Source organism: Zalophus californianus, chromosome 2, assembly GCF_009762305.2.
Source record: "Zalophus californianus isolate mZalCal1 chromosome 2, mZalCal1.pri.v2, whole genome shotgun sequence".
Lineage (NCBI taxonomy): Eukaryota > Metazoa > Chordata > Mammalia > Carnivora > Otariidae > Zalophus > Zalophus californianus.
In genome coordinates, this window is record NC_045596.1 from 36935762 (window position 1) to 36956989 (window position 21228).

The window sequence follows — 21228 nt, forward strand, 5'->3', positions numbered from 1 at the left end:
ACCTAGATTAAGAGGAGGAAAAAACACAAAGTTTTATTATCCATGCATAGAGGACCAATAATATATTGAGACACAAAGAAATGACCAAGTCAGGCAGCTTTTATACATTTTAGACACAATAAATTTGTGAGGAATTTAAATCTAAGTAAAACAGGCATTTGGGAGCTTACCAAGGGGAATTTAGGCTAAGGTTGTAGATTAGTAAAAATGTAACAAGTTTTATTTCTACAGCTTTCTCAACTTTATTTCTGGTGATAAGAGTGTCTTTTTTTTTTCCCTTGAAAGAGAGCTTGCGCACCAGCAAGGGGGGGAGGGGCAGAGGGAGAGGGAGAGAATCCCAAGCTGATTGGTGCTGAGCTCAGAGCCCTTGGCAGGACTCCATCTCAGGACCCGGAGATCATGACCTGGATGGAAATTAAGAGTAGGAGGCTTAACCCACTGAGCCACCCAAGTGCCCCTGGAGTGTCCTTTCTTAGTACAGGGAGGGTATTTTTCATGGAGGTTGGTTTCCTGCTTTTGGGGTGACAGGAGGGTCTCAGTATCCTTGCACAAGTTTTTCCTCAATTAGCTTCAATTCAAAATAATTAATATGCCATTACGATACATTTCAGGGCAGCTTGTCCTGGGCTCAGGATTTTAATAGGATATGGACTTGTGCTGAACGATTCTAAGAAGAGGTAGGAAGCAGAATTAGCTATGAACTGGGTATCACAGATCTTTGTTCAGGATGGGGAAGGAAGGAAGCAGGGATAGGGAAGTTATTGTTAAAACAGCAGTCACTCAAAAGAAGGGTCGTGTGGCCTCACTAATGTTCCCATTTCCCTAAACCCTGTTTAGGGTTCTTTTAGGAACAATACTATCTGACTACCAGCATGAGGTGACAAGCATGAGGTGACAAGCGGACTCAAAGGAACTGTTTCATTGAACATGACAAGGTTAAGATAAATGAAAAATGCTATGTCCTTAAACTCTTTATCTGAAGTTCTGCACATGGGTTGTAAATCCTTTCTCAGGGTCAAATTCTGAAATGCTTCAGGCAAGAGTGGGATGTTCCATTTTCAATGATAATACTTCAGAGTTTCTCCTGAACTGATTAGAGGACAAGATTTCTTAGAACTATAGGCTTGAGTTCATTTTACAAAAGCAATTTTTAACACCTTCCCAGTATAACTTATCATCTAACAAAAATCTATTATACATCTACTGTGGTCAAAAAGACCTGCAACTAATAAAAAAAAGAGCTTTGCTGGGAATATTATTGGAGCATAGAAGGATATTTGTGTAACATATTCTTTCCCAAGGGTTTTACTTCTTTATGTGTTTCTGACACAAGAAATATAAGTTCTGCCCCTACTGTAGGTACTTACTATGATTAATCTGCCTTGACTGCCCTATATCATATCCTGTCTTCCTTTTCTCTCAAGTTGGTGTTTCTCACCTCTTGCAACCCATATGCCATTTTCTTTGTACCAAGATTAAAGTAAGGGGTTACTGCCATTAAAAGAAAAATACCTGGGGTGCCTGGGTGGCTTAGTTGGTTAAGCGTCTGCCTTCGGCTCAGGTCATGATCCCAGGGTCCTGGGATTGAGCCCCGAATCGGACTCCCTGGTCAGCGGGGAGTCTGCTTCTCCCTCTCCCTCTCCTCCTGCTTATGCTCTCTCTTTCTCTCTCTCAAATAAATAAATAAATAAAATCTTTAAAAATATTGAAATACCCAATACTAGTCAGGAAAATTGTTTTCAACAAAGACAGGGACATTTGAGTTATTCATTTGTCCATTCAAAAAATACTTGCCAAGATCATACTATGTGCCATACAGGAGTAAAACAGACACACAGTCCTTGCTCGCAATAAAGTAAGTCTTGTGGGGATATAGAAATCACCCAGCAAATCCTAAAAAGGCCAAGTATTCTCAGTCATGAGACTCTAATTAAGGTTTTCCTTTATATTTGGAGATGGCTTGAGCAAGAAAGGACCTGTGTCTTGTTCTCCAAATGAAGCCCCAAGGAACGGCAGGATTAACAGAAAGGTCCCCTGAACCAAGGCTTTGGATGGAGAATTTGGAAGAAAAGTTTTAAAAGGCTGTCACCCAAAGAAGATGACAGATTTATAGTGCCATAGGAGCACTATAGTAGAGGTGACTATGTAGGTGACAGGATAATATGGCTGATGACAGCCCTGGTCTACTACAGGGCACCGAGTGAAGCATCAGACAACAGTCATACCCTGTAATCCTGAGTAGCTGACATACGCTGAATTTGGCTGACAGAGAGCATGAAGTAGTGTTTTAGTCAACATGGATCATGCAAATGGAAGCCAACAGGCAAAAAAAGTTTCAGCAGATACCAACGGGGATATATGCCAAAGACTAAAAATACACAGGAAGAGATAACTATCATTTTAGTGGATGGCAGAGAAGAGAGAATGACACCAGTACAATGCCTCTACTGATGTAATTAACAGTAGTCTTTCTACTTTAGATTCCATTCCGGTCAAAGGTAGGGAAGGGGGGTACTCAGAAAGGACAGAATTTATACATACACACACACACACACACACACACACACACACGTTTTTTAAAGATTTTACTTATTTATTTGAGAGAGAGAGCAAGCGAGCATGAGCAGGGGGTAGCGGCAGAGGGAGAGGGAGAAGCGCTCCCTGCTGAGCAGGGAGCCTGATGCGGGACTCCATCCCAGGATCCCAGGATCGTGACCTGAGCCTAAGGCAGAAGCTTAACTGACTGAACCACCCAGGCGCCCAGGACAGAATTTATATTTGAGACGACTAAGAAAACACTAAAATAATTTGATGAACCTGAAAATAATTGACTTAGGTTTCCTACTCCCATGAGAAGGGGCTTGAGGGAAAGATTTAAGTAAAAGCTATATTTAAGATGTAGATTATATAGAGCTATTAAAGAAAAGTAAGACTAGCATATTGGGATGTATGGCCTATGAGATTTCTGTATGCTCCAAAATATTTTAGTAGGGTAAACCATGATCCAATTTGTATGTAAGGGAAAAAAAAGAAAGAACAGATTGAAGTTGTTTCAGGAGTAGATCAGCGTAAGCTGGATTTTTTTTCAGAAAGAATACAGAGAAGGCCCTCTAAGCCCAGGAAATAGCTTGCACAAAATATGCAGCCAGGAAAGGAAAAAACATACATATGGAATTCTGAACGACTCCCAAGTAGCTAAGAGTAGAATATATTTCAAAAAACTAGCAGAAATTGAATCTGGAAAGAGAGAGAGGTGAAATGAAGTACCTTGTAGACTATGCATTGAACTTAGACTTTTATTGTAAGCAATGGGGAGCCTCTTAAACTTCATGAATGTGGTAAGAGACTAGCAGATTGTGTTTTAGGAAGGAGGTAGAATGGCTGAGGATTGTATTATAGAAGCAAAGATCTAGATGCAGGAAGACTAGGCTCATTTTTTTTCCCCTGCCCCAGCCCTAGTATCAGACATTTCACTAATGGCTGGTAGTTTTTATTATTTTTTTTTAATGAAGAATGGACATTGGGTTTTATCAGATACTCCCTGCATCTTTTATAGTACGGTTTTCCATTTTAGTCTGTTGGCAAATCACAGTGATTGATTTTCTTTTTATTTTTTTTATTGTTATGTTAATCACCATATATTACATCATTTGTTTTGGTGTAGTGTTCCATGATTCATACAGTGATTGATTTTTGAATGTTAAATATACCTTGCATTGCTGAGACAAACCTGACTTGGGCACAGTTTTTCTTGGTAATGGTCTTTCAACCAGAAGCACCTGAACACTTGACTGTGAAGTATTTGACAAATGCTCCTTCCCCCTGGACTGGCTGTAGCATTAGATGAAAGTTCTGAGTTTGATAAAATAAAAGACAAGCCTTTTGGTGGCTTCTTTCAAGGCATGTCCAGTATTTTCACGGTAAGCATCTTTTCCGTAGACCTGCCACAAGCATTTCCACTGAATATTTAATTGGCCGTAAAGCAATTTTTCCATAAAAAAATAACAACAACAACAAAAACTGGTTGAAGTTTCGTTTCATTTCCCTTTTAGCACAGTACTTCCATTTTTATATTACAGAAATCTTAGCCCTCATAACGGTTTGTATAGTGGCACAGAGTGTTGAACTCACATTTTCCATAGGCCTTTGGAACATTCATCAATGGACATGTGACAATATGCCAAAACCAAACAACAGCGTTGAAGGCTTTCACAATGCGATACAAAATTCAGTTCATATTTGCACCTTAGCATTTGGAAACTGATACCTCTCTTAAAGAAGGAAGAAATTTGAGCAAAAAAAGTGTGATGCTGAATGAAGAGATAAATTAGCAAGCAAAAAAAATGTATAATACTATGAATGAAAGACTTTGAAGACAAGTGCTTAGTTACAATCCACAAAAAAAAATCTGTTATTTGCACAGCATTGACATGAATCCATGCACATTTTAAGTATATTCAAATATTTCATATTTCACAAGAGTCTTTTTAATTTTGTTATTCCTTTTTTGTGTTTCATTATGTCTTTTTTAGTGAATGCCTTTTTATTTTTGATGATTTTATCTTTTATAGCAAAATTGCCTTGTGGCCAATTAGTTATGTGGTGAAAATGCTTACAAGCAGAACTACCTGGAATCTGTGAATTGACCACTTTATCATTATGAAAGGATCTTCTTTATCCTGATAATAATCTTTGTTCTGATATCGCTTTGATACTATTATCACCATTCTAACTTTCTTTTGATTAGTGTTCAAATGGTATGTATTTTCTACTTTTTACTTTTAACCTATCCAAGTCTTTGTTTTAAGTTTATTTCTAAAAAAAAAAAAAAAAAAAAAAACAGATTGGGGCACCTGGGTGGCTCAGTCGTTAAGTGTCTGCGTTCGGCTCAGGTCATGATCTCGGGGTCCTGGGATCGAGCCCAGCATCGGGCTCCCTGCTCAGCGGGAAGCCTGCTTCTCCCTCTCCCACTCCCCCTGCTTGTGTTCTCTCTTTTGCTGTGTCTCTCTCTGTCAAATAAATAAATAAAATCTTTAAAAAAAAAAAAGATTGAGGTATGACTTTTATAGAAAAACTTCACATATTTAATGTATACAGTTTGATAAGTTTGGGCCTATGCATACACCCATGAAAACATCATCACAATCAAGGAAATGAACATTACCATCACCTCCAAAAGTTTCTTCCCTGTCCCTTACTTTTTTGTGTGGTTAGAACAGTTAACATGAGATCTACCCTCTTAACAAATTTTTTAAGTGTATAGTACAGTTTTGTTAACATAATAGTATGTTATCCAGTAAATCTCTAGAACCTATTTATCTTGCGTTACTGAAACCTTATATACATTAAACAACAAATTGCCATTTTCTCCTATCCCCAGCCTTTGGCATGCAACAAAGTATTGTGTGCTACTCTTAGTTTGGCTATTTTTAGATACCCCATATAAAGTAGAATCATGTAATATTTGCCTTCTATGACTGGCTTATCTTTTTTGGCATCATGTGCCCCAGGTTCATCCATGTCAATCCATAGGCAGAAGGCTCAGTGCTATTCCATCATATGTATATATCACATTTTTAATCCATTCAACTATTGATGGATATTTAAGTTGTTTCCATATTTTGGAGTATTCTAAATGGTGCTGCAATGAACATGGGACTCCAGATATCTCTTTGAGATTTTGATTTACATTCTTTTGGATATATATCCAGAAGTGAGATTGCTGGATCATATGGTAGTTTTATATTTTAATTTTTTGAAGAATTCCCATACCATTTTCCATAGTGGCTGCATTTTTTTATATTCACGCCAACTGTGTCCAAAAGTTCCAATTTCTTCACATCCTCACTAACATTTGTTATGTTTGTTTGTGGATAATAGCCATCCTAACTGGTATAACATGATGTCTCATTGTGGTTTTGATATGTATTTCCCTCATGATTAGTGATATTGAGCATACTTTCATGTTGGCCATTTCTGTGTGTGTCTTCTTTAGAGAAATGCCTATTCAAATCCATTGCCCATTATTTAATTGAGTTGTTATTTTATTATTGAGTTGTAGGCATTCTTGATGTAGTTTGGGTGTTAGCCTCTTACCAGCCATATGGTTTGCAAATATTTTCCCCCATTCTGCAGGTTGCCTTTTCATTCTGTTGATTATTTCATTTGCTATGTAAAGGTTTTGGGTTTGATGTAGTCCTGCTTGTTTATTTTGTATTGCTGCACGTGCTCCAAGAAATCATCACCAAACCAATGTCAAGAAAGTTTTCCCATATGTTTTCTTCTAGGAGTTTTACAATTTCCAGTTTCACATTTATGTCTTTAATCTCTTTGGAGTTGAGTTTTGTGTCCAATTTCATTGCTTTGCATATGGATATCCAGCTTTCCTGGCATCATTTTTGAAGACACTATCCTTTCCCCATTGTGTATTCTTGGTTCCCTTGTCAAAGTTCAGTTGGCTGGGTGATGTATGCATTTTTTTTTTTTTTAGGCTCTTTATTCTGTTCTCTTTGCCTACATATCTGTCTCTATGCCAGTTCTATACTGTTTTAATTACCATAGTTTTGTATTATATTTTGAAATTGGGAGGTGTGATGCCTCCAGGTTTGCTCTTTCTCTGATTGCTCTGGCTATTTGGAATCTTTGTAGTTTAATATGAATTTCAGAATTGTTTTTTTCTATTTCTGTAAAAAATGCCCTTGTGATTTTGATGGGGATAGCATTGAATCTGTAGATTGCTTTGGGTTGTGTGGACATTTTAACAATATTAAGTCTTCCAATCCATTAACATGAGATGGTTTTCCATCTATTTTTGTCTTCTTTAATTTCTTTCATCAGCGTTTTACAGCTTAAAATGTATGTCTTTCACATGCTTGGTTAAGTTTATTTTAAGTATTTTATTCTTTTTTGTAATATTGTGAATGGGATTGTTTTCTTAATTTCCCTTTTTGGATAGTTCTTTGTTAATGTAAAGAAATGCAATCAATTTTTATATTTTAGTATTATATCCTGCAACTTTACTGAATTCATTTATTAGTTCTAATAGTTTGTGGGTTTTAAAGTTTTAAAGAAAACTTTAGGGTTTTCTGCATATAAAATGTGGCCATCTAATTTCCTTTTTACTTTAAAATTTGAATGCCTTTTATTTCTTTTTCTTGCCTAATTGCTTTTGCTAGGACTTCCAGTATTATGTTTTGAAGTGGTGGGAGTAGGCATCTTTGTCTTGTTTCTGATCTTAGAAAAAAAGCTTTCAGTTTTTCACCTTTGATTATGATGTTAGCTTTGGGCTTATCATATATGGCCTTTATTATGTTCAGGTAAATTCTTTCTTTTTTTTTTTAAGATTTTATTTCTTTATTTGACAGAGACACAGCGAGAGAGGGAACACAAGCACGGGGAGTGAGAGAGGGAGAAGCAGGCTTTCCACTGAGCAGGGAGCCCAATGCGGGGCACCAGGATCACGACCTGAGCCAAAGGCAGACGCCCAACAACTGAACCACCCAGGTGCCCCGTGGCAAATTCTTTCTATAACTAGTTTGTTGAGAGTTTTTATTATGAAAGGGTGTAGAATTTTGTCAAATGCTTTTTCCTGTATCTATTGAAATGATCACAATTTTCACCCTCTATTTTGCTATTGTCTATTTTGATTATTTCTGCTCTAATCTTTATTATTTCCTCCCGTCTGCTAACTTTGTGTTTGATTTATTCTTCTTTTTCTAGTTCCTTGAGGTGTAAAGTTAGGTTGTTTATTTGAGACATTTCTTCTTTTCTAATGTAAGCATTCATGGCTATAAACTTCCTTCTTAGAACTGTTTTTGTTGCATCCCATTTAGGTTGGTATGTTTTTTTCATTTTTATTTGTTTCAAGATATTTTCTGATTTCTCTTTCTATTTCTTCTGTGACCTCTTTGTTATTCAGGAGGGTGTTGCTTAATGCCCACATATTTGTGTATGTTCCTTCTGTTATTATTTCTAGTTCTAATCCATTATGGTTAGAAAAGATACTTGATATGTTTTCAGCCTTCTTAAATCTGTTAAGACATGTATTGTGACCTAACAAAATACAGGGTATTTTCCATTTTGGACATTGTAGTTTTCATCCCTAAACAATTGGTTTGAATTTTTTTTGTTGTTGTCCATGTTTCTACTTGACATCTTTAATCTTTCCTTTAGCTTCATGAACATATTGAATATAAGTATAATAACTGCTTTAATTTCCTTGTCTAAGTTTATCACTCATGTTACATCTGGTTCTCTTTCAGTTGATTGATTTTTCTCCTTATTATGGTTCATATTTTCCTGCTTATTTGTATTCCTAATAATATTTATTTGACTTTAACATCATGAATTTTACCATCTTGTGTGCTGGATATTGCTATTTTCTAAAAATGTCCTTGAGAATTGGTCTGGGACATGGCACCCCTTTGGGTCCTGCTCTTAAGGTTTCTAAGGTGGGAATAGAGCAGGGATTTTTCTAGAGTTAATTTCTCCTTCTTGCAAAGCAAGAACCTTATTGTTAGTATTATAACCTTATCTCATGAATTATGATTTTTCTATCCTAGTTGTGGGAACAGGAACTATGTCTGTCCCTCTGTGTGCCTCAGAGACCATTCCCTCTTTCCTTTCCTTTCAGGGGGTTCTCAGTCTCAGGTAGTTTCCTTACATGTTTGTGCTGATCGATACTTAGCTGAATACTCAGGGGAGCACTCTTCAGATCTTTTAAGTTCTCTATCTGTGATCTTGCTGCTCTGTGGAACCATGGATCCCTTGGACTCCCAAATGTCTCTCCTCAACACAGAGACCATGGGTTTCCGCTTGGGTTCTTTTCCCTGTACTACATTGTGAGAGCTTTCTCTAGGCATTAAGCTGGGATAATTATAAGGCTTGCTTTTCATTTCCCATTACCCAGAGATCACTGCCCTTTGTTGCCTAATGTACAGTGTCTTGAGAGTTATTGTTTCATATATTTTGTCTAGTTTTTTATTTGTTTAAGCTAGAAAGGTGAATCAGATCTCTCTGACTCCCTCTCAGCTAGATTTAAAGAATGGTTGGATCCTCAAAATACCAGTTAATGAAATTTTACTACCCCAATTTGGTCTAATGCTGAGAAGTGAATTGCTGTGGTTAGTGGAAAAGTAATACATTTTCTTCTGTCAGTGTTACAACCTATTTGTTTCCTACAAAAGTGGCTATTAAACTTTCAGAGACTTCTTCATTAAAAAGTCATTATCAGGGATTACTTATAGCCATGGCAAGCGTAAAACTTAATAGAAAAACATGTTATGTTCGTGGAATCAAGTTCAAATTCCTCAGCCAATAAAAATAAAAGATTTTATTTGGAAGTTTTATACAAATTAAAAATATCTTTCTTAATGCTTTATCTGTCATTCTTCTTTTCTGAACTATGCAATATGAAGAAGTTAATACAACTTTCTACTAGCCTGACATAGATGCCCTCAAAACTCCACTAGTTTACTTCAGTATGCTGTATGTATATGTTCTTTTTTTATGTGTCCCATTACATGAAAACATTTGTAAGCCCTTACATGAAAAGTGAGTCTAAATCTTGAATAACCTTTTGCTGTAAGTAGCAACTGTAGAGATAGAGATTAACATGACTGAGTTCATGAGTGTTGGGCAGGGGGGGAACTCAGAAAGTTTGTGTGTGCATACATGTGTGTTTTAATTTTAGAGTTTATAATAAAAGCAAAGGTAAGGTCTGATTTGATTCACAAAGGAGATAATTTTATAGTCATTATTACTGGATACCTTGTGGCATACTGATTGCAGAAATGGCTTCAATTTTCTATCTTTCCTTATATCTACACCCTTTCTAATATGATTGGGCTTGGTGGTGGTTTATTTCACATTACTATTATAGCAATTGCTAACTGATGCACATCTGTTGTAATGCATTAGAGAAAGAATGTGGTCATGTATGGATCCCTCCACACTCAAACATGAGCTCATACAGATGTTGGAAATATCTGCTGAGGTGGGTTTGATGACTCCTAAGCAAAGATGTTGCCTTACCTTTTGCATCAGGCAGGAGTAAATGTTGGTCAGATTAGGTTATTAGTTCATGACTTAGGTCTCCATAGACAAGGTAAGCATTGCAGGAGCATTACAATTTGACAAGCTTTAATTCATAATTTTAGCCAGATATTTAAATATATACAATAAGATGGGCAAAATCATTCCTAGGGGAAAGTAGAAGATGATTATATAATTTGTTTCTTAAAGAAAATATAATACAGTCTGTGAGGGCAATGGGGGCATTTAGATTTTTAATGTAAGCAGGCTTTTGAAACAGTCATTTAGTTGTAATTAGAGACTGGGGAACTTGATTTGAAGCTACATTTCCATAGCAGGCTCGGTGTTTTAAATTAGAATTTAAGTTTATTTGGGGTCATTTGGGGTTTGATATACTTAGAGGAGGAGTTAAAATCACCACTCATACAACTAACCTTAACTAGATAATCCCTACAAACACTGAAGTAGAATAAGAGAGCACTCTTACAGTAAGAATAAGAGGGATTGGGCAATTGATTAAATGAGAAATGCCCAGTGGGTCTTCACACTTTTGGAATGACTGCACAATCTCCTGATACAGAGATATGATGATCTGTTAAGGTGAGAATGGATGAGTATTGATTTAAATATTTCTTTAAAGTCAAATTCTCCCAAATCTGCCTACCATAGTTTACATCATATATTTGTACTCACTATAGGAAGGTTCATTCTGGGCTACATAATATGCCATCAATATCGGCCAACACAATTAATTTGCCATTCCTTTAAATCAAAACAAAGACTTTTGTTTTTGAAAGCCACAAAAACCACATAGTAAAATTTGAGGAATTTATATCAGCACTGAGATTTTTCAGAAGATTTTTTAAGTAAGCATAAAAATGCAGATGTAAGAACATATAATGAGATTTAGGGAATTTCAATTTTAATAACATAGACTAAAGCATTGTCTCTTGTTGGTAATTTAATAAAGAAAGTTTTCCTGGGATCATAAACTATGAAATTATAGCCTTGGAGTCTTCTCAGTGACAACTAACATTGAGATTAAATAAGAGATTTAGAATTAAACGTAATGATGTACTTTATTGAAGGTTATATCTTTGCAAATAATAGCTATAATACTAAATCAGTGTATTATGAAATTTTTACCGGTAGAAGTTAAGGAGAAAAGTTTAGGGGCAAACCGAATTGATAATTTAAGATTATAGACTAAAGAAATTATTGACAATATTTCTTTTGTAACTGATAAAACTATTTGTACCATAGAATGACATGTTTACTCTTCATACACAGATTTTAAATTGTTTTTTTTTATATTTTATTTATTTGAGAGAGAGAGAGAAATAGCATGAGAGGGGAGAGGGTCAGAGGGAGAAGCAGGCTCCCTGCCAAGCTGGGAGCCCGATGTGGGACTGGATCCCAGGACTCCGGGATCATGACCTGAGCCTAAGACAGTCGCCCAACCAACTGAGCCACCCAGGTGCCCCCAGATTTTAAAATAGAATTTAAACTTATGTGATGATTAAAGTAAGTCCTAAATAATTTCTATGAAGATAAGGACCTTGTAGGTCTTATCCACAGGTGTATCCTCAGTGCCCAGCATAGAACCTGAAAACATAGTTTTCATTGTATTTCAATTTAAAATGGAAGCTGCTATGCTACAGTGATACACAAGAGGGCATGATTGAACCTGATATAGAACAGGCTGTGCTGATAGGACAGCATTTTCTTAAGAACTGTGAGTTTTGTTTTTTCCAATCGTTCTTTTTTTAATTATTTTTTAAAATATTTTTATTTATTTATTTATTTGAGAGAGAGAATGAGAGAGAGAGAGAGCATATGAGAGGAGGGAGGGTCAGAGGGAGAAGCAGACTCCCTGCTGAGCAGGGAGCCCGATGCGGGACTTGATCCTGGAACTTTCCAGGATCATGACCTGAGCCGAAGGCAGTCGCTTAACCAACTGAGCCACCCAGGCGCCCTCCAATCGTTCTTTATAGATAGTGGTTCATTCTGGCTGACCCCCTATAGCATAGCCATAACAGACAATAGAGACTATTAAAAAAAAATCCATTAAACTGAAATTTACTATAATATACAACTTAGTATCTACTTTCATTTATAATATTTAAAAGTTTTACCAGAGAACAGGAAAAGAAAAACATAAAATAGAGTGATGTAAAATGTTAGGCTCTTTTTTCGCTAATAACAACTCTTCCAGGGACGCCTTGGTGGCTCAGTGGGTTAAGTGTCTGCTTTTGGCTCAGGTCATGATCCCGGGGTCCTGGGATCAAGTCCCGCATCGGGCTCCCTGCTCAGCGGGAAGCCTGCTTCTCCCTTTGCCTCTGCCTCTCTCTCTCTCTCTCTCTGTCTCTCATGAATAAATAAATAAAATCTTTAAAAAAAAACAACAACTGTTCCACATGAACTGGGACTCTGTCTCATATCACTGCCACAGGAATTGTGCTTTTATTTGGTTAGCATATTCCTTAAATTTAATTTTTCTCCATATTTGTGAGTAGTAAACTGAAGCAAATTAGTGTAAGAAAATTAACTTTTATAAAGAAAATTTATTCTTCAGAATATAAAATAGCAATAAGAAGCAAAGGGCAGAAATGAGAAGTGGCTCCCGATATTTTATATGTCGGGAGAAAGATGGAGCTCTACAGACCATCCTAGATTCTTGGTGGATGACTGTGCTGGTTCTACAGTGATCCAAGGGATGCAGGGATACTTCCTGGCAGTTGTTATGTTACAATTGTATCACCATTAGAGATCATTCTTATTCCCCTATCTTTCGGCTCTTTCCCTATGGGCTCACATTGCCCTCATAAAAAAATAAACAGCATAATAAATAGTTTAAAAAAATATTTCTCAGGGTGCCTGGATGGCTCAGTTGGTTAAGTGACTGCCTTTGGCTCAGGTCATGATCTTGGAGTCCTGGGATCAAGTCCCACATCTGGCTCCCTGCTCCACGGGGAGCCTGCTTCTCCCTCTGACCCTCTCCCCTCTCATGCTGTTTCTCTCTTTCTCGCTCTCTAATAAATAAATAAATAAAATCTTTAAAAAAATGTTTCTCTATAACTACCTCCCATGTGTTTTTCTTCCTTGGCAATAGTTTCTGTGACATATTTGTTGCTAAAATTGATAGGCGTTCTTCATCTTATTTGATTTCTGGGAAGCATTTAGTACCATTGACCTCTCATCCATCTTAAAATATTGTTCTCTACTGCTTTTTTTTTTCTTTTTTTTTTTTAGAGAGAGGGAGGGAGGTGGGTAGGGGCAGAGGAAGTGGGAGAGAGAAAAAGAATCTCAAACAGGCTCCATCTCACAACCTTGAGATCATAACCTGAGCCAAAATCAAGAGCTGGACTCTTAACTGACTGAGCCACCCAGTAGCCCCTCTCCTGCTTTCTTTGTTACTTTTATGGACTTTCCTTTTCAATCTCTCAAATGGGCTTCTCTTTCCAAGCTTCCCTCTTTGGCTCTCTTCTCCTCTCGCATTGCTTACCTCTATGAATGGTAATACAATCTGCACATCGGTCCAAGTCAGTTGTCTAAACAATTATTTTGACTTCTTTCTTAGCCTCCAGAGCTACCCTGGGAGACACTATTGGTTGTCTCTCCAACAGCCAATCCCAACCTTCTTTTCACTGCTATTAGAACCTCCCTACCATTATAGAGGCCAAAAGGGCCAGATCTCATTTTCTCAACTTTACTCGCATTTAGGCATGGGAATTCAGCCCAGTCTGTTTAATGCGACATGAGGGGAACCCTGCATAAAGACTTCTGGGAAAGACCTTTCTCTCCTTCCTCTTATGGACATCGCTGTTTAAGGATATGATGCTCCAGGCTGTTGCTTGAGAACAATGCACAGAGTTCTGACAGGGATGTAGCAACTATGCCTATCTCCATTCTTCTCATATAAGAAAGTGACCCAAAATTATTCTCTTACTTAAAGTTAAAATTATTCTAACTTGAAGTTGTAAAGACACAGCTTGAAAGCCAATTGATTTTAGTTCTAAAATATCTCTTAAATCTGTCTCTTTCTTTCAGTTGCCTTTATTAATACCTTTGTTCTGGCCTTTATCATTTCTTATGTGGATTACTGCAATAGCAGTCTGCCTGGTTTACCTTCTTCCACTCTTGTTTCTTCTTTTCCAGCCCAACTATTCCTTTGGTATCAGAGGGATTTTAATTTCAAACCTGAAGTCAAATCATGCCTTTGCCCTTGTTACAAAATTTTCAGTGTTTTTTTCTTACATAGTAGTTCTGGTTAAGTGGTCAAACAGTCCCTAAGCAGCAGCTACTACTTCAGCTGCTAGACGAACTTATTTCCCACATTTCCGTAAATTTTGTTGGTAAGGAAACAATGAGCTTAAGTGGATCTAAACAGCTTATTACTCATGGGACATCAGGCAACATGAGCTTCATGATTGTACTGGTCCCTCTTGATACCCCTTCATCGTCTGTGGGTGATGAAGACTGGGTCCTAGTAGACATTACACACACAATGGGTTTGTGTCATAGCTGAGGAACACTGAGTTTAGGAAACCAGTCTCATAAGGGGTTTGCAAGCTACAAGCCAATCTGTTCAATCTTTGCTTCCAGGGGAGACATTAATTATCTTGATCAGGAAGCAAATCAGCCTTTCAACCTGAAGGAAGAGAGATACTCTCTCCAGTTTCTAAGGATGTTTGGGGTGTAAACATCCTTAAAAAAGGTAATCTGAGACATATAGAAATGCACTGGGGAATTGTTCTCAACAGTTAGGAGCTGGGTTTGGGAATCAAACAGATCTGGAGTAACACTTAAATGTCAATGGCTTCTAAATCTCTTTGTCCAGCCCAGAGTCTTTCCACTAAATTCCAATCTGATATATGTAGCTTCGTATTTGACAAGTACACATGAGTGTCTAATAAGAATATCAAACTTACCATATCCAAATCAACCCCTGGTATTTCCCAACAAACTTCTTCCTCCCAAAGATTAATGGCAGTTTATCCTTCTGGCTGCTCAAGCTTCAAATCTTGCTGCCATTTTTGATTCCTCTCTTTTTCTTGTACCCCATACTCAGTCTATCTGCAAATCCTGTTGGCTCTACTTTCAAATATATTGAGATAACTTGCCACTCCTCTGTTGTTAACATGTTAACACAAGGCCCTACATTCTGATGTCTAGACTATCCAGACTATTGAAGACATGTTCTTTCTTTTTTTCAACTTGCAACTAACATCTTGTTTAATGAAGATAGAAGTGTTTTGAAATATATGTGTCTAAGCATAAGGAAAGTGCCCACTACGTAAGTCTAAGAAACAACATCATAGAGAAACGATCTTTCAACTAACATCTTTGTTCCTAGATGACAGAATGGCAGAAATTAACAAAACAGGAAACAACAAATGTTGGCGAGGATGTGGAGAAAAGGGAACCCTCTTACACTGTTGGTGGGAATGCAAGGTGGTACAGCCACTCTGGAAAACAGTATGGAGGTTCCTCAAGATGTTAAAAATAGAGCTACCCTCCGACCCAGCAATTGCACTGCTAGGTATTTACCCTAAAGATACAGATGTAGTGAAAAGAAGGGGCACATGCATCCCAATGTTCATAGCAGCAGTGTCCACAATAGCCAAACTGCAGAAGGAGCTGAGATGCCCTTCAACAGCTGAATGGATAAAGAAGATGTGGTTCATATATACAATGGAATATTACCCATGCATCTGAAGACATGTTCTAACTTGCCTCCCTGCTTCCTCTCTTCAGATTATTTTTGGCATAGGAGCCAAAGTGATCCTGTTAAAACACGTCCTCCTAGAATAAAAACGCAGGGTTTTGGTTGTTTGTTTTTTGTTTTTGTTTGTCTTTTTGTTTTAATCAGGAGCAAATGCCAAAGACCTGACTATGAAGTACAAGAGCTGCCCCGCTCCACCATTACCATCCAGATTTCATCTTCTGCTGTTCTTCCCTTCTCTCACTTGACTTTAGCCACATCAACCCCTCATCTCAGGACCTTTCTGACTGCTGTTTATTCTTCCTCAAATACTTTTCCCTTTGACGTTTGCAAGTCTAACCCCCTCACTACCTTTAAGCAATTACTCAAATGTCACCTTCTCTCGTATATTCACTGCCTACTCAACAAATACATTTGGATGGCTAACAAGTATGTCAAATTTAACATGTTCAACATGAGGAGTTTGCTGACCATCTTAATTAAAATTTTAATCTCACTCCCCTTCTATATTACTTCCGTGTTTCATTTGTTTTAGTGGGTATTTATCATGACCACTATTATATATTTTTTTAAATTTTTATCTTGTGTATTTTCCTTTCTAGAATATAAGTTTCTCAAAGGTAGGTATTTTTATCTGTTGTCTTCACTTCTGTAACCTCAGGATCTGGGACATGCCTCACACATAGTAGGTGCTCAATAATAAATCCGTGAAAAAAATGAATGAGTTTTGGCTTTATTTCTTATTTTTCTTAGGCCTTGGAAAAATTAGTTAGCATATCTTTACATAAGCCTGATCTTTCTCATCAGTTACAAGAGAAAATAGCACTATCTAATCAGTTTGTTGTGAGGGTTAAATGATATAACACTTAGTATGCATAGTGCCTTGCACATAGTAGGCACCCTCATTTCCTAGGAATGGAAATATCTCACAATTCCCCTCTCAACTTGTGTTAGCCATAGATCCTCATAGCATTCTGTGTCTTACATTGTACGTTAATTGTTCAGTTATTGTTTAATTCTCGTGTGCCTATCTTTGTGTTTGACCTGTAGTAGAAACTGAGGGGGAAAAAAGTAATTTGGCAGGTTACAAGTTGCTTTGAATACATCATCTCATTTGATCCTCAGAACTAACCCATATGGGGTAGTCTAGTAAAATCATATAAAAAAGAAAAACTGAGGTTTACAGGGATTCATAATACATTGCCAAATCTTCCCTGGTGATGATTTCTTCATTTAGATAACAAGAGTCTCATACCTTTCTAAAAGATACTGAAATGAAAGCATTTTTGAAACAGAAGCAATCTGTATCCCCATGAATATTAATTTGAGTTCTGCAATTCCCAGTTGTGTTTGACTTTCATAGGCATCTAAACACATTTTTACTGTCTTGATGAAATTGCATTAGAAGTGAGATAACACCTTTATTCTCCTCCTTCTCTTATGTTTCGCTTACATGCCTATTATTGGAAGATCAAACACACAATGACTAATTTTCTTAAATAGTCTGTTTTTAAGAAGAGATCAACTCACAACACAAACAGCAGGTTTGTCTTCTCAAAAATAAAATGTCTCATAAAAATTGTTAAGTGCGATTTGAGGACTTAAAAATATATTTTGCTTCTAAACTGGTGTCTGAATGACATTAATTAAAATAGCTGTATAATTATAACTTAAATATTCATTAAGTCTTAAGTAATATCTTTCCTAGTAATTGTTTTGACAAAGCAATTTATAGAAAACATCACTATCTTATCAGATTATATTTATCATCATACAAATAAAGATAGTTGGGAGTACTGACAGGTGATTGAAATAGGACAGCATACTTGGTAAGGGAGCAGTTTCTGGACATTTGGGGAAGGTTGGAATAATTTTTGCACATAGTTTCCTATTGCTGCTGTTAAAAATTACTGCAAACTTAATAGCTTAAAACAACACAGACTTATTATCTTACAGATCTGGGAGTCCAAACTCTGAAGTGGGTCTCATTGGGTTAGAATTAAGGTATTGGCAGGGCTGCATTTCTTCTTCTTAGAGGTTCCAAAGGAAAATCCATTTTCTTGTCTTTCCCAGCTTCTAGAGGTTTCCTGGATTCCTTGGCTCTTGGCCCCCTTCAGTCCTCAAAGTCAGCCAAGTCTCTCTCATGATGCCATCTCTTTGGTTCTGACTCCTACTGCTGCCCTCTTCCCCATTTGAGGGACCCTTATGATTACATTGACCCACCTGGATAATCCAGGATAATTTCCTTATTCAAATTTTGGCTGATTAGCAATCTTAAATCCACCTGCAACTGTATCTCCCCCTTGCCATATAATGTAACATATTCACAGGCCCTAAGCATTAGGATATGGACATCTTTGGGGGCACATTATTTTGCCTACCATAGTGGGTAAAGCAAAATTAGAGGACTAAAATGGTATGATTATAGCATATAGTTATGGTTGTTTAGGTAAGGAGTTCAAGGGTGAATATGCACTACAATTTAATATTTGCCCACATATCAGGTTTATACTTATTTTATGAAGTTCTGATCATTTTAGGAAGTTCTGATCATGCTTTTCTATGACTGTTTGATCCAAGTTGAACTCATCACTAGCAATTACCTTAAGTACTTGCTTTTTTGCTGGCTTGCCACTTCTATTTTTTTAGCAAACGATTTTGCAATCAATAACATATGCCAGTTGATTTGATATGAGCTTTCTCATACTTGATATCCCTTTCCTGTTACCTCCTGGTAGGTGGAGGACAATTTTAATCATCTTACTAATTTTAGCTCATATACATTGCTACCCACCACCCAAGGGAAAGAAATAATGTTTGGAATGGGGTGGATGCCAAAATAAATATAATTTTTGAACATTAAATTTTTTTTTTTTTTTTTAGAGAGAGCAAGCAAGTGGGAGGGGGATGAGTAGCGAGAGACAGATAGAGATAGAGAATCCCAAGCAGGTCCCATGCCCAGCTGGAGCCCCACACAGGGCTCAGTCTCACAATCCCAAGATCGTGACCTGAGGGGAAATCAAGAGTCAGACACTCAGCCGACTGAGCCACCCAGGCACCCCTAAGATTTGAACATTTTTTAAATTGACAGGACATTTTCTTCAAATGACATATTCTTGGAAGTCTATATACTGTTACGTGAAGCTGATAAAAACCAAACTGTTTTGTTGGCAGAGGGAAAGCTCGGACCTCACTCCTCTACTCCCTACTCTTGGTGACTCCATATTGAAAAAGAGTGAATTCGTGTGTCCTTGGGAAATGTATAAGGAAGGTGAGGATAAGACAAATAAAACCTTTTATGTTTTATTAAAAATATTTCCCCCAGCTTAGTGAGATATAATTGACATAACATTGTATAAGTTTAAGGCATACAATATAATGATGATATATTTATAATTGCAAAATGATTACCACATTAAGGTTAGTTAACACATCCATCACCTCACATAGTTAATAATTTTTGTGTGTGTGGTCAGAACTTTTTAAACCTACTCTCTTAGTGACTTTAAAATATACAATACAGTATCATTATCTGTAGTCACCATGCCGTACATCACATCCCCAGAATTTATTCCTCTTATAACTGAAAGTTTGTACCCTTTGACCATCTTCACCTGTTTCCCTTACCCCCAACTCCCCACCCTTGGCAACAAATGAAAACTTTAGTAGAAGGCAGAGTGGAATAAGCGACAAGGGTGAGGTACAATGTGGAGTGGAAGCTTAGGAAACAGAAAAATCATAGTGAGTTTCTGGAATTGGTTGGTACAGGAGTCATAACTCAAAGGCCAAGTAAGATTTTGGAAGAGTTGAGATAATGAGGAAGAAGCACAGGCAGATGGCAAAGAGCTGAGCGAGGGTGAAGAAACGAGAGGACAGGGTACGCTTGTGGATAGCACAGAGATCACCTGGACACCAGCACGGTCTGAACTGAAGAGAGAATTGAGAAATATGAGTCATGATATGAAATGGGGAAGGCTGGGGGAAAGCCTTAAATATCAGGGTAATAAAAACTGAATTTCTTTCATTCGTTCCTGGTAAACTTGCACTAAACATAGGAGTCAGGAATTAGAAGCAGATTGTATTAAAAAAGTGAACCTCAATTATAAAACCAGTTGATAGTATGATAGTCTCTTTGAGCTCAGCAATGAATGCACGTTTATGAACCATGACAAGTACTGTGACTTCCTTTCTGTCATGCAGTAGTGTGTCCTAGTTCATGACAATGAATGCTCTCAGTCATTTTCCCTGACCCAAAAGACTTTCTCTCTCACAGCCTACTCTGCTGTTTTCTATAATAGCACATACGAAATTTTCCTATTCCTAGAAGGGCCTTTAACTTGATTTAAACAGCAGAGCTCAGTGAATATAAAGCCTATTTATATAGCATACTTGACAATGGTTTCATTTTGGTGAATTCCCACAAGGTTGATTTGGCAGATGTGAGTGGACTTTATATTGCCTCAGACCTCAAAGGAAATCATGGCTTGTTTTCACACATTCTGTCACTGTTTGCTATAAAAGTTCAGTAGATTACACTGCTACATCATATGACGTAGTTTTCAATAACAACTTTTTTAAAAAAAATTGAGTCTTACGTTGAATATTCTACCATGGGTCTTTCCGTTGTTATCACTCTGTTGTTTGTATAGATTTATCTTTCCTACCACTGGAAGCATGCATGGAAATTTTATTCACTTTCTGGGGAAAAACCAGTGAGGGGTCCTACTGGCTTCATCTATGCAAATGACACCATTATCATCTCAATTTCTTAGGCAAGAAACCAGGGAGTCATTACTGATGTTTTCTTTTCCTCTTTCCTATCAATTCTGTTTCAAAAAATGATGACAATTATCTGTTTTCTGTATCCACACCTTTTACAAGGTGACTTTGCAAGAGGTGGATTAACTTCCCCTCTCCTTGAATCTGAGTAGGTATTATGATAATTTTTATATATATATGTATATATATACATATGTGTGTATGTGTGTCTTTATTATACAATATGCATAACAATATATATTTCCCTTGTTCCAAATATTTATACATTAAGCATAGAAGTTTTTTTCTAGTATCAAGTATAATAGCCATATTTGCAAGTCTGTGGTTCTAAGGTCATCCCAGATTCCCTTTATGTTTAGCTCAATAAGTGTTCTTTTAATCTAACAATTTTATTGGAATACAGTTCACATATTATAAAATTCAACCACTCAAAATGTACAATTCAATAATTTTTAGTATATTCACAGAGCCATGTGACTGACTATCATTACAACCAATTTTGGGACATTTTCATCACCCGCAGAAGAAACCCATAGCCCTCCAACCCCTGGATCCTAGGCAACCTCTAATCTACCTTTGCCTTTTTTGGACATTTCATATAAATGGACACATATAACATGTGATCTGTTGTGCTGGCTTCTTTAATTTGGCATATACTGTTTTCAAGGTTATCCATAATATCTTAGGATTTT